Here is a 17,433-nt window from a genome sequence, read left to right on the forward strand (position 1 = left end):
GCCACACTGAATGATAAAATGAACACTGAAACCCAAGTTGCTAAAACGGTGGGAATGTGCACAGCTATCCTGCGCTCCCTGCGCAAAATTATGCCATTGCTACCCGCACAAGCTCGGGAGCAGATAGTCAGGTGCACCATCCTCAGTCGCCTGGACTATTGCAACGCGCTGTTACTTGAGTCCCCAGTTGCCCTGCTTGACCGACTTCAAAGAGTTCAGTCGGCCGCAGCCAAATTAGTTCTGGGTTGGACTAGGAGATCTTCAGCCTCAGCGGCCCTAGCTGAACTACACTGGCTTCCGCTCAAACAACGTGTGGCCTTCAAGTCCCTCTGCCTTGTTTTTAAAGCGCTCCATGGAGCTGGACCTATACCTCTGCAGGCCATGTTCACATGGTATACCCCTTCCAGAGCTCTACGCTCAGCCTCAGCCCGTCTGGTGATTGTTCCTAAATATAACAAAGTCAGGACGGGGGGCAGATCTTTCAGAGTCGCAGCGGCTAAACTGTGGAACAGTCTGCCTCCTGATATCCGTCAAATCTCACAGCTCCTCCCTTTCAGGAAACGCATCAAGACGTGGTTATTCCCTTAGAAACAACCCCTTCTTCCTGCTCCTCGCTATCTGTTCCCCTGAGTTAAGAGTATTCACCAGCGCCAGGAAACCTGCAAGGTGTCAGCCGCGCTTTATAAATGTTTAAAATAAATAAATAAATAATAAATCTGGGTATATTGACGTTAAAATGGATTAGATAGTGATCAGTCCAGCTTTGTGGCAGTATGTCTGTCACTTCAGTCTCGGTCTGATTGTCGAACAGGAGATCTAAAACGTGCCCCACTTGGTTGGTTGCTTGTTGTTTTACCAATTGTTGTAAGTTGAGATTCGCATATATGTGCATTAAGTCTCTAAAGTGGCTGCCTAAATTTCCGTTATCCCATAAGTTAAAATCCCCCAATAGAATCATTCTGGAATGGGTTACGGTCAAATTAGTAATGGTATCCAGAAGTACTTGATATTGGGCATCTTGTCCTGGGGGTCTATAGCAGACCATTCCTGTGAGTAGCCTGCCTTTGGCCTCCTGCAGCGAGAAACCCAGGAGTTCGATCCCTGTAACATCATCTACCTTTAGCGGAGCAAAATTCCACTTTTCCTTGAAAATCACTCCAACCCCTCCTCCTCTTCCAGTAGCCCTCGGTTTATGAAAGATTTTATAACCTTCTAGGCAAGCGAAACCCATTTCTACAGAGGAGTCGGTACTAGTCCATGTCTCTGTTAGAAATAGGACATCCAGATCCATGTCTTCTATCATGAGAGACACCTCCAGGTGATGTTTTATCAGGGATCTACTATTAATCAGCCCGCAGTTTAAGTGCTTTTTATCATGACCCGTGACAGGTGGATAATAATGGTGTCCCCTGTCCTCCCTCTTACCTATGTTAAGCATCTGTTTCCTAGAGTATTTTATCCTACCTTGTTCTCTGTCAGAACAGGCAGCATGGCTGGCGCTAAGTGCGTCCGAAGCGCGGATGGTCCGGCGCGCCCGCTGCGCACCCACGCTGTGCGCGCGCAGTGCGCTTGCATTGTCTGTCCTATATAGGCAGGCAAGTGCAGTGGGCCAGACACTAGAGCGCAATCCAAAATGGCGCTGAGTAAGGTGGCGAGTAGACTCTAATCCCCACACCCAAGATGACGCTGATGACTAGTTGAAAGGCCTTGATTCCCGCTAAGCAGCGGGTGAACTGAAATAATTTTATGTGCGGGTAAGTGGACTTAAAGCAGTTTTTATTTCCAAAAATAAAGTATTAAAAACAGTTAATTTTCAAAATACAATTCCCCAGTTTCACAATACAGCAGTACGCTTGCAGCATTTATAGCAGAGCATTCCCTCGAGCAAGTGGTCAGCGTGGTATCTGGTCAATCAAAGTCTGGTCTGGTCTTCGGAGATGGAGTACATCCTGGATTCACTGTGTCTTGAGCTCATGGGAAACATCATAGATATCTCCAACACACCTTAATCTGGCTACATTCCCAAATTGACATGTTATGCTTTTTATTATTACGGTTGTAAATCTTTTTCTAATGACCTCTCTATTAGCAAAGCATTGAATTTTCTTAGCTTGTTCTATATGATGTTTATCTAGTTGCTCCGTTTGTTACTTGCCTGACCAAAGAGGGGGTGTCTTGAGTTCCCTTTAGGGCCCACTTAGTTTTCCCTTATTTTAGCCTAACTGCGAGTTGTAGGCTACTTTTCACATGTTGCACTTAGCACGTTTATTTTTGTGTCATGATATTACTTAAGCAAAACACTGCACGTTATTGTTATTGGTTCTCTCTAGGACTCTGTCTGAACATCTCGTAGAAGGTCAAACACTGTGCCTTCCCTTCTGTGCTTGGCTAGCAACTTAGCTTGGCATACATTCCCAGAGGGGGATTCTTGCAGAGGAAAGGTCCGGGGACAAACACGCCAGCCTTGCGTATTCTGATTAGCAGATTACCTAACAATAATTCAGGTATGGGGTTCGGTTCTTATCCCAGAGATCTGTGATACATCACTGTGCCCACGTAGTGAGGGTAGGCTGAGGCAGATACTTCTTTAAATATGGTTGTTTTATAATAGAGAATGATAGTTTAAAATGGTTTTAAACATTGTAAACTGTTCTTGTGTGTTTGCTTTGTTTATTATGGACATGCATGAGTGAGAAAACAAAAGGTGGCAATTTGTTTCCATAGTTCCCTGAGAGTACTCTGGGATTGTAATCTGGGGTGCCAATTTATCTGTCACTTCAGGAAGGTTAGAAAGGCTGGGAAGGCACTGTGAGCTAGTTTGGATTGGGGTTCATAGGCACTGATGTGGTATGTTGGCTCAATCCCTATATACTGACATTCTGTGATCACAGGCTTAGTTACACAGAATTCCTGCAACAGTGCAACATGTGCGCACACAGTAACATAATGAAAACACTGCAAAATAATAGAAAAATAGATCACATTTTTATGAGGCAAAAAAGACCAAAACAACAAAAATCCAATAAGTAGAACCGCAGTTATGAATTTTTAAAGATTAAATGAAATTATATTGCATATTGTCATAAAACGCCAACAAGGGACATCTGGTCGCTCTATACCAGGGTAAATCCAAAGTTCAAGCCGACCGCAGTGTAAGGCAGGCTGGCTACAGGACTCGCGCATGCCCGGCTGAAAAAGTACCCTTGATGGAGCAAGCGTCGAACTCCGGTGTGTCTTCGTCGAAAAACTCTTTTACGATGCAGGTGCTGCATTGTCTAATCGCGCTATTTGGCCTCTATCTGTGCAGTCAACGCCGTCGTCTATCAGCTCCTGCATCGGCGTCGAAGGGCAAAGCGTTGGTTCAGATTGGCACAAAGTAGTCACTGTGTTGATTTTGATTGTTCTGTGCAGCAGAAGTCACATTTCAAGGTCCCAGGACTGGTTTGACACCACTTGGCAGGGCAGGATTTACAAATAGCAGAGTCCAGGTGCTGTTGGATGATTGAAGGAAGTCTTTGATGGCCCTGAGACTTCAGAACATGGGACAAGCCAGCAATCCCTTGGAGTCACTCTGGGTTCAAGTGAGGTGGGTCCAGTCCTTCTCAGCAGGACAGAGATCATCAGGCAGCAGGGCAGCACAACAAAGCAGAAAAACAGTTCTTCCAGGACAGCCATCAAGCAGAGTGGCAATCTTTGGAGCACAGCTGTCTTTACTCCTGACAGAGTTCTTCACCGGTCCAGTACTGTGGCTCAGGTTCTGGTGAGGACATTGAGGGCAGCCTCAAAGAGGAGGACATCCTGCTAGCCAGGTTGACCAAAAGATTAGACCTAGAGACCAGACTCCTGGCTCTAGAAAAAGAACATTCTTGGTAGGTGAAGGCAAACAGGTCCTCCGGTGATTTTGAGGTTGGTGGCTGCAGGACACACCAGGATTTCGCAGGAGCAGGTTCGAGGGGAGACAGGCCGGCATGACTGGGGCCACGTCAGTGGGCGCTGTCCCCTTGTTAGCTCTGCAAGGCTCTAAGGTCCTTTTTCTTATCTTTCTTGTTGTTTCTGGATCTGAGGAAGCAAGGTTCAGGGTGCCCCCTAAATACTAGATTTAGGGGTGTTACAGGTAGGTAGAGGGCAGGGACCAATGGGTCTCTTACCAGGGGTGGGTACACCCCCTATTGTGCCACCCTCCAGTGGGAGGGGGGAAGGAGCCTGTCCCTGGTTGGATCCCCCCATCCTTAAGATGGCAGGGGCTTTGAGTTGTGCTTCACCTCGCCTCCCCCACCTGAGTGCTGGAGTTGGCAGAGGTGGGCACACCTCTCTCCCTCACTTGTTTTTCCCGATGGTTCTCCCGCCCAAAGTGGGGGGCAGGACCAGTGGGGACCAGTTGCTGAAAGCAGCAAGTGGTCTGGGGAAGCTCACAAAGGCGGCATGCCTTTGATGCTTCCCCTTCGTGAACCCTGCCCATCCTGGGGGAGGAGGCTTGGCACCTCGTCCCAGGATGCAAATTGTTTCAGGCCCCAGAGAGCAGCAGGCTCTCAACCCAGGGGTCCAGAAACATAACTGGTGGTGGAAGCTGAAAGCAGCCACTCAGCTTGGACACTAGAGGTGGGTTAGTTTTCGGAGGGCATCTCTGAGATGCCCTCTGTGTGCATTTTTCCTTAAATCCCACACTGGAATCAGTGTGGGTTTAATGTGCTGAGAAGTTTGATACCACACTTCAGTTTTCAGTGTAGCCATTATGGTGCTGTGGAGTTCGTAATGACAATCGCCCAGCACCATATTCTCTTAATGGCAGCACTGCACTTACAATGTCTAAGAATGGACTTGGACACTGTAGGGGTATAGGGCTCATGCACCTGCACCCTCACCACTGGTATAGTGCACCCAATTAGAGGGGTGACTCATCTATGCCAGGGCAGTGGGTTGTAGGCATGGCACACAGAGGTGGGCCATGTCGACTCTTCACTTTGTTTTGCACCAAAACATGCAGCCTGCAAAGGCAGTGTGGGAGTGTAGTGGTACTGGACCTCTAAGGGTGGCAAAATAAGTGCAGCAGCCCTTAGAGGCCTTCTCTGGTCACAGTGCCCTGGGTACCTGTGGTACAACTTACCAGGGACTGACCTGTGGCCAGAGATGCCAATTTGGTTAGTTTTGGGGATACAACACAGGCCCTGGGAACCTGATTGGTAGGGGCCCATTTCAAAGTTATCAAACATGATGCAGCTACTCCTTTTTAATCAGAAATTACAGCTTAAAAGTTTATTAAGGAATTCGCTGTGCTATCCTATGAGAGGAGTAGGCCTAACAGTAGTGAAAAACTATTTTTGATGTTTGTCACTATGAGGACAATGGAAACTTAAAAGTGCTTGTCCTACATTTTTTCACAGCACTCTGCCTTATGGGCTACCCAGGGCCTACCTTTGGGGTGACCTATGCGTAATAAAAGTGGAGTTTAAGGCTTGGTAAGTAATTTCAAATGCCAAGTCGAAGTGGCAGTAAACTACACACATAGGCCTTGCAATGGCAGGCCTGAGACCGGTTTGAAAGGCTATTTGTGTGGGTGGCATAGTGCTGACATCCCACTAGTAGCGTTTAGGTTACAGGCTCTAGATATATGGAATACCACTTTACAAGGGGCTTACAAGTAAACTAATTATGCCAATTGTATATACAGCAATGTTACAATGATTTAGGGGAGAAGCACATTCACTTTAGCACTGGTAAGCAGTGGCAAAGTGCTCAGTCCTAAAGCCAACAAAAAGGTCAAAAAAAGAGGAGGAGGAAGGGAAAACATCTTTTAAATTGTATGTGTCATGTCATATCGATATATATATATATATATATATATATATATATATCACCACGAATTGCTGATCTGAAATGAAATCAGCGGGACACATGCTCTGGGCACAAACCAGGATTTATTCAGCATATAAAAGCACTTCTGCAGATCGTGGAACATCCATGGCAGACGCGTTTCTGGCCGGAATGGCCATCATCAGTGCCAGTCCCACAGGCTAATGTTTCCTCGTGAGCTTCAGAGACCACTTCCTTTGAAGTAGACTCTAAGCTCCTCCTCTCTCAGGCAGGTGTGTTAGTTGCGCTTAGAATCCCAGGTCCAATGCATGATGGTACATGCAGTCCACATGAGGTTCCAAAACAAGTGGTGTGGAACTCTGGACAGCGATATTGTCCCCAATTTCTTGGCGCTGGGCTGCATTCCATCGCAAACGTCCTGGAAATGATGATCCCGCTGAGACCTTGATTGTGCCCTATATATATATATTGGACGTAGTATCATTGTATACGAATATTAGAAATGACATCGGGCTAAAAGCCTGCGAATATTTCCTGCAAGATAGGAACATTCAATACGGAGATCATAACCGGATGTTGCTTCAAATGATCACTATGTGTCTTGAACAAAATGTGTTTTTATTTGGAGAAGAAATATACCGTCAAGTCAAAGGAACAGCGATGGGCTTTTCATTTAGTCCAAGTTTTGCCTGCCTCACCATGGGATGGTGGGAAAACATTATTGCTTGGTCTGCAGACAATGAACGATATGTAAACAAGACCGTACTATGGTTACGTTTTATAGATGATTTGCTGCTAATTTGGGATGGCACAAATGAAGAATTTCAAGAATACTTTGAAATACTGAACAATACAGAGACAGGCCTCAAATTTACATATAACATCAGTAAAAGCAGAGTTGTATTTTTGGACACTGAAATCTATATTGACAATGAAACAGTTCAAACTACACTTCATCGAAAAAGTACAGCAACTAATGCTGTTCTTCATGCCGAAAGCTTTCACCAAACAACATCCCATATGGAGAATTTCTCAGGATCAGGAGAATCTGTTCACAGGAGGAGGAATGGAAAGTGAACTGTCAGAAAGCAGGAGAAAGATTCAAAAAGAGAAAATATAACCCCAAAATTGTAGCATCAGCATTCGAAAGAACAACAAAAATACCTAGAATCGAACTTTTGAAAGAAAAAACCCCACAAATGTCAGAAAAGGATAAAAAAGATCAGGAGATCCGCATAATAACAACGCACTCCACTGAAAACAAACAAATAACAAGGATAATGAGGAAAAACTGGCATATTTTACATCTTGATACAACAGTGGCAAGCATAATAGGAGACCATCCGAATATTACATATAGAAGGACGAAAAATCTTAAAGACCAGCTGACTCACAGCCACTTCTTACCAATGAAGAAGCAAGACTCATGGCTTAAACCACATGGGTTCTTCAAATGTACAAACTGTAAAGTGTGCACCATAGCTAAAAACATGAAAGAAATCACAACAGCCGACAACAAAAAGTGGAAAATACAACAACTTATCAACTGTAAGAGTCAATATGTGATATACATTATTGAATGCCCCTGCCCACTAAAATATGTTGGAAGCACTAAATGTGAATTAAAAAAACGCAGTTTAGAGCATGTGCGTGCAACAGTCCACAACGATAGAAGCAATGCAGTAGCAAAGCACATGGAACAAAAACATGGGGGAGACTGGAAGAAGCTATCTTTTTATGCAGAGGAAGCAGTAGATAAACATATAAGAGGTGGCAACAGAGAAAAGATTCTTCGACAGAAGGAATCACGACACATCCTTAATTTTCGAACTCTAACCCCGAATGGACTGAACCAGGACGAAGAGATGTATTCGCACCTGTAAAATCAGTGAATTGCTAGAACTTTTTGTGCCTCTAATGTAAATTTGTACATATTTGTCGTATGATTTTAACATAAGTAGATATATAGGTTGTTAGCATATAAAAAAAATAAAAAAATAATGATAGCAGGTTATAAGTAGCACGTTTGCACAAACATGAAAACAGAAAATTAAGAAGTACTTCTAACGTAATTTGCAAAGCTATGAAAGAAAAGTTATTAATAAGGCATTATGAAAAATTAAATAATAGAATTAAGTTGAAGTTATATACCCACTGGAGGGTAGGAAAGCTTATAAACTTCAATGGTCAGTTGGAAAAGGAAATTAATCCAGTAAAATAGAACTAGACCTCAATATGAAGTTAAGGAGATTAACAACAGGAAAAGCGGCCCATACTAATAAAATAAATGGCTTTAGTAAATGAAATTGACAGACATAATATGTTAGGAGGAAGAAAAATGATTTGTTGATAACACGCACTAGGGTGATTATATATATCAAGCAAAATACAATTACTATAAATGATGGAACTACACTAACCAGAATGCAATGCAAGTAAGAAGCAGGAAGTGATGTAACGAAATATGAGGAAATGGGTTTAAAAGGGAAAAAACATTTCACAAGTGTAATGATTGACCCTCGTGAACAAGATCTTTGTTAAGATTGAAACGCGTAGAGGAAACTTTACTGGAACGCCTGATTAAAATTGCAACTTTGCTAAAGAGAAAAATGGATTTGGCTGGGTTCATTTCTGTGTGCGAGCAAACAGTTCTCTAACTGGAGACGCATTTGTGGAATTACAAGCGACTTGGCTCCGTCGCATCGCATACGCACCATCTAGAGCGCCCAAGTGTCAAGAAATTGGGCCGTAGGAGAAAGGATATATATATATATATATTATTATTATAAAGGTACAGGGCCTCTAAGGGTGGCACAATAGGTGCTGCAGCCTATAGAGGCCTTCCCTGGCCAGAGTACCTTTGGTACCATTGACCAGGGGGCTGACCTGTGGTCAGAGAGTGCCAATTGGGTTTTGTTTTCAATGCAGTTTTAGGGAAAGAACATAGGCCCTGGGTACCTGATTGGCCGTAGCCCAGGGCACACTCAAAGTGCATCAGCAGTTCAGCAAAAAGTGGGGCAACCATGCACAAAAGAGGGCACTTTCCAAACGAAAGAACATGAGAATAACCTTTCCCTAGAGAGTCTTGTCAGAAAGTGGCTCCGTATATACTGTTCCCAAATAGGTACAGGGTGTACAGAGTCCACAGGCCCCAGAGGTTTGGCATAGGCTAAAGTTACATATAACCTTACTCTCTAAAGTGGTAGCTTGGTCGAGCAGTAAGGCAGTATCAGAGGACAGTGTAAAGCATTTGTTGCACACACTCAGCCAGCAAATGGTTTCACACACACAAGAACTGAACTCTAGGCCAATGGTTTATATATAAAAAAGATATGCTTGTTTTATTTTAGAACCAACAATAGGTATTAAAATATACTTTCTCAGAATGAGATGCTTTATATAAATACTTTTGCAATATGCAATTGTCTGTTGTAGAAAGTTACAAGTGGTTGCAATAGGCAACACAATTCTAAACACAATAATGCATTGAGTTCAATGGAAGTTTCAAGTTATTTGCCACAGATTACTTTTAGGATTACTATTGGAATTCCAGGCCTGGATACTAGATTCAGTCCTGGGACAGTACTTTGAAACAAGTGATAAAAGTCGACTTAATTACTGTGATGATTTTTAGGCAATATTTTGCTATTTTAAAAGTTGACACTTAGAAAATATTTCATAGAAAACAGTCAATGATTCCCTATGGCAGAAAATTCAAGTTGCAGGTATAGTATGTTCTTGTTACTTTTGTAATCCAGTACTAGGTGCCTAGACTCAGTACTGGGACCTTTATCCAAAACAGGTAAGTAATTAAGTTTTCAGAAATTATACGATTTTTAAAGAATATTTAAAGTTTGCAGAAATTGACAAAAGAAATTTCACAGAAAAACAGTCAATGATTTCCTATGGGAGAAAATTGGGTTACTGGTAAGTACAGTTGTAAGTATTTTTTCGAGTCAGTGCTGGGCACCAGGATCCAGCACTGGAAGCTCACCTAATAGCAGGTGAGTATTTTCGTTTTCGTTACTCTGCTGATTTTTGGTGAATATTTTAAGTTTTGAAAAGTCCACACTTAGAAGAAATTTCAGGAAAAGCCAGTCTATGTTACCCTATGGAGAAAATTGAGTTATCTGTTTAAAGGTAAGTACTCGACTGGCAGAGCTAAGTTTCTGGGCATAGACTCCGGGGTCTCCCAGGGTCAGGTAGGTACAGTTTGTTCACCCTCAGCGGCACAAGGACGGCCGGGTGCAGAGAGAGTTAGGCCCAATGTTATCCTATGAGAGGTAGGGGGGGCCTTGGTTGGTGGCTGCTGACTAGCAGGCCAGACTAGCAGGCCACGCGGCTGTGGGAGCTGGGCTCCTGGTCACTTACTCAGGGCAGGTGGGGAAGTAGATAGGTGTAGAGGTTACACTGCCAGGGCCACTCGGGCGGCTGGGTGCAGGGTGCTTTTGAGCCTTCGGGCGCTCGATTGATTTCAATGGGAAATCTCCGGTTTAGAAAAAGACTGCAAGCTCGGGGACGAAGATTCTTCAGGTGTGTCGAGGGAGGTCCTTGGGTGCCGGACTCGGGGTCACAGTCGCCGTGGGGTCGTCCTCGTGGTCTTTGTTCACACAGGCCAGGCTTGGCAGGTGCAGTGTGTGCTGGGTTCGCGGTTCCGGGCTGTTGCCAGGGATTAGAAGTAGATTTTGAGTAGAGCCTCTACTCATGGGAGTCCCAGTGGGCTTTGAATCAAAAGGTAGCCACGTCCTCCGGGGTTTGTGAGGTTGTTGGCCCCAAGAGATGCCGGGTTGGAGCAGGAGCAGGTTCGAGGGTCGACAGGCCAGTATGGCTGGGGCCAAAGCAGTTGGTGTCTTCCTCTTCTTGGCAGCTGCAGGGCAGGTCTTCTTTCTTCTAGCTCTTCTTTGGATTTTGGAATCTGGGGAAAGAAGGATCAGGGTGCCCCTAAATACTAGATTTAGGTGCGTTACAGGTAGGTGAAGGGCAGGCACCAATGGGTCCCTGTCCTGGGGTGGGTACACCCCCTATCCTGCCTCTCTCCTGTGGGAGGGGGGCAGTAGCCTAATCCTGATTGGGCAGGGCCTCCCATCTTCAAGATGGCGAGAGCCCAGAGATGTGCTTCACCTCGCCTCCCCCACCTGAGGGTGGGGTTGGCAGGCTGGCACATCCCCTGTCCTTATTTGGGGTTTTCAGCCAAACTTCCCGCCAGAGTGGGGGGTTGCAGTGGCCTGGGGAAGCTCACAGAGGTGGCATGCCTTTGAAGCTTCCCCCTGCCCATCCTGGGGGAGGAGATTTAGCACCTCGCCCAGGATGTGCATTGTTGCAGGCCCAGGAGAGCAGGGGCTCTCCTACCCAGGGGTCCAGCAACATGTCTGCTGTGTGGAAGCCTAGGCAGCCTCAGAACAGACGTGGATTGAAGGTTAGGTTTTAGGGGGCATCTCTAAGATGCCCTCTGGGGTGCTTGGTACATTAAATCCCACACTGGCATCAGTGCGGGTTTAATGTGCTGAGAAGTTTGATACCAAACTTCTCAGTCTTCAGTGTTGCCATTATGGTGCTGTGGAGTTCGTGTTTGACAAGCTCTCAGCACCATGTACTCTTAAATGGCAGCACTGCACTTACAGTGCCCAGGAATGGACCTGGGTACTTTAGGGGCACAGGGCTCCTGCGCCCACACCACTGGCATAGGGCACTCAGCTAGAGGGGTGGCTGATGTATGCCATGGCAGTGTAGGTGGTGGGCATGACACACAGGGATGTGTGCCATGTCGACTCTTTGTTTTGTCTTGAACCCAGACACCCAGCCTGCAAGGGGTGTGTGTGTGTGTGTGTGTGTGTGTGTGTGTGTAAGTGTGTGTCTAAGTGTGTGTGTGTAAGGGTACAGGGCCTCTAAGGGTGGCACAATGAGTGCTGCAGCCTTTAGAGGCCTTCCCTGGGTACCTAGGGTACCATTTACCAGGGGCTGACATGTGGCCAGGGTTTGCCAAGTTGTGTTTTAGGGAAGGAACATAGGCCCTGGGCACCTGATTGGCAGGAGTCCAGGGCACACTTAGTCAAAGTACATTCAGCAAAAAGTGGGGCCATACCATGCAAGAAAGATGGCACTTTCTCACAGCCCTTCATTCTTGCCTGAGTAAAGCTTAGTCCAGCAGAGCGGGCAAGACATCTCCTTCCCTATCAGGCTTGTAGGCGCCAGAGTTATCCCACAATCGGCTTTAACAGAGTATCTCAATGAGAGTAAAATGTCTCTATCATATGTGATGGGCTTACCGTTTTTGGGACTGTCCGCAATGGTTCCTGGCCCTTGGCCATGTCCGGATGCAGGCGGGCTTGTCTTAGACGCGCCTTTGGCGCGCCAGCGACGCATCCGCTGCACGTTCGAGCTGCGTGCACCATAAGTAGATTTTTGCTTAATTACTAGAGCGCTGACCTATCCCTCGCTCCCCATGAGGGTGGTGCCTCTCAGCTGTGCTCACAGGTCCTGCCCCGCCCAGCTCCCGTTTCACTGTTCGGCGTGAGTCAAGATTCCCCACAGTGAGTAAGCATTCAATTCAACCTTCAATTTTAAAAATATTTGATTCTAAAAGCGGAATATTACAGTGCAAATAGTCTTAAAAGCGTTCCGAGGGATTTTAAAAAGTGATAAGTTCAATCTTCTAAAATACTCTGGCTTTAAAAAAGACTGTGCAAATAAGCAAACAAGCAAGTCAGTACTCTCTGGTACCGTGTGTCTGACCTGTGTCAGGTTCTCTTAGCGCGTTCGCACTGCGTGCGCCATAAGTAGATTTTTGCTTAATTACTAGAGCGCTGGCCTATCTTTTAATGAAAGATGCACACAGAGGGCATCTTAGAGATGCCCCCTGAAAAACGACCTAACACTTGTGTCCAGGCTGAGTGGCTGCCCCCCAGCTGCCACCACCAGACATGTTTCTGGACCCCCTGGGTCCAGAAACATGCTGCTCTCGGGGGAGGGGGGCGGGTCTGGGACGAGGTGCCAAGCCTCCTCCCCCAGGATCAGCAGGGTCCACGGAGGGGAAGCTTCAAAGTCTTGCTGCATTTGTAAGCTTCCCCAGGCCTTTTGCTGCTTCCAGCAGCTGGTCCTCACCGGTTCTGACCCCCCACTTTGGACGGGTGAACCGGTGGGAAAGCCAAGTGAGGAAGAGAGGTGTGCCCACCTTTGCCAACCCCACCCCTCAGGTGGGGGAGGTGAGGTGAAGCCCAACTCTCAGTCCCCGCCAACTTGCTGATGGAGAGACCCAGCCAACCAGAGTGAGCCATATGCCCCCTCCCACTGGAGGGTGGCATAATAGGGGGTGTACTCACCCCAAGGCAGGGACCCATTGGTTCCAACCTTTACTTACCTATAACACTCCTAAATCTAGTATTTAGGGGCACCCCTGAACCTTGCCTCCTCAGACAAGAAATGACCAAGAAGAAAAGAAGAACCGAACAGCTGTGCTGAAGCTAAGAGGACGACACCAGCAGGCTTGGCCTCAGCCCTACCGGGCTGTCCCCGCCTCCAACCTGCAGAAGTGAAACTCCCAACTCGGGACGCTGAGCATTATGCCTTAAACTTTATTATACAAGACATTTGGGATATCTACGAGCAAGACCGTGTGTTTCGTTGTGAGCTACAGTTTTTTCAGTAGTATTGAGCCTCAGATCATTATACGCAGGACGCGTTTAGGTATTAGTTTTGAGCAAACCGAATTATCGGCAGCTTCTCTCTCACCCCTGAAGAAGTGATTGTTTATCCCGAAATGCATTGGGAACATCTTTTGAGAGAAGATGGATTTTGTCCATATATTGTTCATTGAAAGCATGAAGTGTTAACGTTGTATACGCAGTTATTTCAGTAAATCTATGTACAATAAATCATGATTATGCATTAGTGGAGAGGTATCCGCTGAGAATAAAAACATTATAATGGTATTTGACTTGTGAATGCATTTGCAAAGAGCACATATAAGTTTACAACATTGGCTAAAATTGTATAATTTTGTTGGAATGTCCAATTTAAGCAGTGCGGGCAGGGTCAAGTGCATCGTTACACTTGCAATTTAGTCATTAGTTCATATGAGGCAGGGAACCTCATTCCTGACCTGCACGCTACACTTATAGCAGTACTGACAAGCACTTGATTACTACAAAACATTGATTAAAAATTAAGGCGTGCGCAACAATCAATATTATGGTGTTAAAGTCCTTGCCATTTGGGTTACAGTTAGACTTTAACTTGTTTTTAGGGGAATAAGCACTGATGTCTGGTTCGCAAGCCTCAGTGTGATGTCAGAGTTGAAAACCAGCATCTGACAGTCAAAAAGGGGGCAAAAAGTGGGAGGACAAGTGCAACAAAATTCCAGTTTCCTACATGTATCATCTTAAGATATGTTACGAGGAATTGCCTTAGTAGCGGCTTAGCCAAGGAATCCTGCATTCAACTCCAGACTCCCCCCTCATTAAGTTGTATAATTGTATGTTGGTTTCCTTGCCGGAGAAAACAGGTATTCATTTAGCAGTTTCAGAAAGATTACAAGTCACACAATGCTATGAACCAGCGAGCCCTTTTTTAGTGGTCTCCCCTTCTCTCTCCTTCTCCCCCAGAACATTTTGTGGAAAAATGTTCCAAACATTTCTTTAACAACATTGCACATATTTAGAACATTAATATAGAGCTAACACATTTAATCAATACACCCTCTGGTTGAGCCTACACCTGGCTGTCCTTCTGTGAGCACTTAAGGCATGTCACCCATGCACAATAACAGAGTGTTTTTACTCACTCATTTTCGGCTTTGTCTTCAATTTGTATCCATTTTTCATGATGGCTGAGTAATTAAATTCCCTCTACCGTTTGCAGACCCACGAGTTGAAGATAGAGTATTAGATATTCTAGATCCGTGGGCAATAGAGTCACCAAATGAACAGGTCTGCTGATCAGTGCTTAAAATTATGCTGTATTTTTGTTTGTATTTGACGAGGAAATAAGGCCACTTTTTTGGCTTTCATTGGATATGTTTTGCCTCAAGACATATGCAATGTGGCAAGTTGGTCATCGCTGCACACATTCCCTAAACATCACTGCATTAATGTTTGGGCACGAGGCCTCAGTTGGGGGTGATAATATTGAAAACAAGAGCTACTGTTGGCTCCTCACAATAACTGCCTCAAGGTGAGCAACACTGCTTTGAATGTACTTCATGTAAATCCAAAATACTTTTACAGCTGGAGTACCTTCTATATTTGCACAACACCCTCCCAAGTGAAGAGAAGTGATAGTTTGTTTTTTAAATATGTATTCTTAACCCTGAAACCTCACACATTGTATGAGTAAGACAAAAATACTGGCTAAAAACGTCACCTACACTGGTCGGTTAAAATGTAGCATGAGTCGTATTGACTGCCTAATTTCTAGGCATGGGTAGTAAATTCCGTTCCGCTCGCGAAATTTGCGTAATTTGGGTAATTTCGCGTTACGCGGAATTGCCCAAAATTCTGCGTTCCGTGGCTTCGTGGAATTTTTTGCTTGTTCGCGTTCTCAAAATGTATGTTGGCGAGATATTACCCCCCGAGCACGCAAACCGCGTTCGCGAACAGGAAAAAAGCATCACGAACAATTCGCGTGTTCGCGGAGATTTTTTATTGTTTGGCGGAGCTTTGCGTAGCACGACTACGCAAATTCCCGTCACCCTTACTAACTTCACACCCATGGTGAGGTGTTGCACAGCATATGAATCTAGTTTTGTCATGCTTCAGAAACTAAACATTATCTGCTATAACACATCAAGGAAGAGTACAAATATCAAACAGTGGAACCCATATGCAAGACAAGGGTTGGATCTAGATCGGCATTTTATAAGAAACTGTACTTAGTTTCTTTCATTGACTCGTGTGAACGTTGTAACTGAGTATTGTTGTTTGCTTATTGGAGCTTGTGGCCTTCTATTTGTATTTATTGTAATTTCTGAAAACTGTAGTGAGGAATATATTTGACTATGGGATTTATATCTTCAGGTTAATAAAAATGTAATCCATGTTGGCTGTGATGTACTCAACATAATTAAATGTAAAAAAAAAAGTCTAATTGCAGTTTTTTTGCGCATATGATATATTTTCAGATTGGAGCAAGATAGATTTTGTATGCAAACGAAAGTGGTTTTTGTAATAAAGGTTCACAAACAGTATGATGTTTTTAAGCGGTATGCATCTTATTTGTTTCAGGTATCAGTATACTGTTGATGACCTCTACCCAATGATGAATTCATTAAAGCTGCGAGCAGAGTCTTACAATCAATGGGCTTCAGTGGTGAAAAAAGCTTTGGAAGTGAAATGCGCCAATAAAAAAAGTGAGTTACTAAACTACACTTTTTATCGTATGCATCTTTATATTAGTACAATACACAATGAGAAACTGCAGAACTGAGCAAGAAAACATACTCTGTTTCAGTTGCACAAATATACGCTTGGGAGCAAACTAGCAGTAGTTAGTAATACCTAAGTTAATAATACTAGTGTCATATAAATCACTCCTTCCTGGGCAAGTCTAGGAATTTGGGGTGGGCGTGGCTTGGGGTGGAGGAGTGAAGCAATTCAACAGGGCAAATGCAAGCCTAAGGCAGCCCACATGGCCTTCCTCTGCACAGGGAAATTAAATAACACTGTTGGTAAAGCTCTGTAATATAAATAATAGTTTTTCAGCATTGTATCTTTCATAGATTCACATACTTTACTCATTGTTAAACTGGGAGTCCCAGATCGATGACTGGAAGGAATGAATTATGTGAAATCTATGAAAGATACTATAGGTGGAGAATAACACTGATATTAAATAGCTATTTTCTTTTCCAGCATTGTCTTTCAAGATTCACATGCTTGAAAATTACTAGTCAGGCAGGGTATCCTTGTTGGACATTATTAGCAGTACCTAATAAAGCACTTTATTAACATTGAAATCAGCAGTAGATCACAAATAGCCTATCTGCTTTCTTTTACGATGCAAAGACTTAACAATCGGGTGTATAGGCTGTGAGCTCTACTCCTTCACAGTCAAACTACTAGATTTTCTACCACACCTTAGTGTGAGAAATCCTCAGGGCTCTGCCCCATTTTGTCTCCGATTCAGCGATTTCAAATTTGAATATTCCTTACATAATTTGAGCCTCCCTTTAAGGTGCTGAAAGAACTTGGGTTATTAGTTGCGACAGAGTCCTTCACAAGTAATCGTATTGCAGTTATCTTATTACTGGAAAAGAAGTACTCCATTGTAGCACTTGACGTTTTCAGGGTAGTGAAGCAGAGCAGTCCAAGACCTACTCAATGGAGTTAGTGTGCTTTAGCAGTCCCACTTCGCTGGCATGCAACAGCACTCAATACATTATTGTCTAGTCAGTACCTTTTTTAAAAAGGAAAAGTGCTAATAAATGCTATACATTAAATTAAAAAACTGCACATTAGACAGATGGAATTAACTTTGGTGGCATCCTACTAACTCATTACACACCTAGTGGGCCCCTGAACCTCATCATCACAATACTCCCCACCTATACCACATGTAACATCACAGTATAAAAGGGGTGATATTTTAAATAAGACCAGCCTACTGGCTTTGTCAGGGGGTTGCCACATT

The 17,433-nt window shown here is 44.4% G+C and overlaps 1 pseudogene across 1 annotated transcript in view; it reads left to right on the forward strand.

The window, feature by feature from the left end:
• Nucleotides 1–17,433, forward strand: part of LOC146866936 (lysine-specific demethylase 5B-like) — a 504,610-nt pseudogene that overhangs the window by 28,111 nt on the left and 459,066 nt on the right. Inside the window, exon 2 of the transcript XR_014960847.1 lies at nucleotides 16,029–16,153. The product of XR_014960847.1 is annotated as a lysine-specific demethylase 5B-like (transcript). The remainder of the gene's footprint in view (nucleotides 1–16,028; nucleotides 16,154–17,433) is intronic.

Source organism: Triturus cristatus, chromosome 1_2, assembly GCF_964204655.1.
Source record: "Triturus cristatus chromosome 1_2, aTriCri1.1, whole genome shotgun sequence".
NCBI classification, from domain to species: domain Eukaryota; kingdom Metazoa; phylum Chordata; class Amphibia; order Caudata; family Salamandridae; genus Triturus; species Triturus cristatus.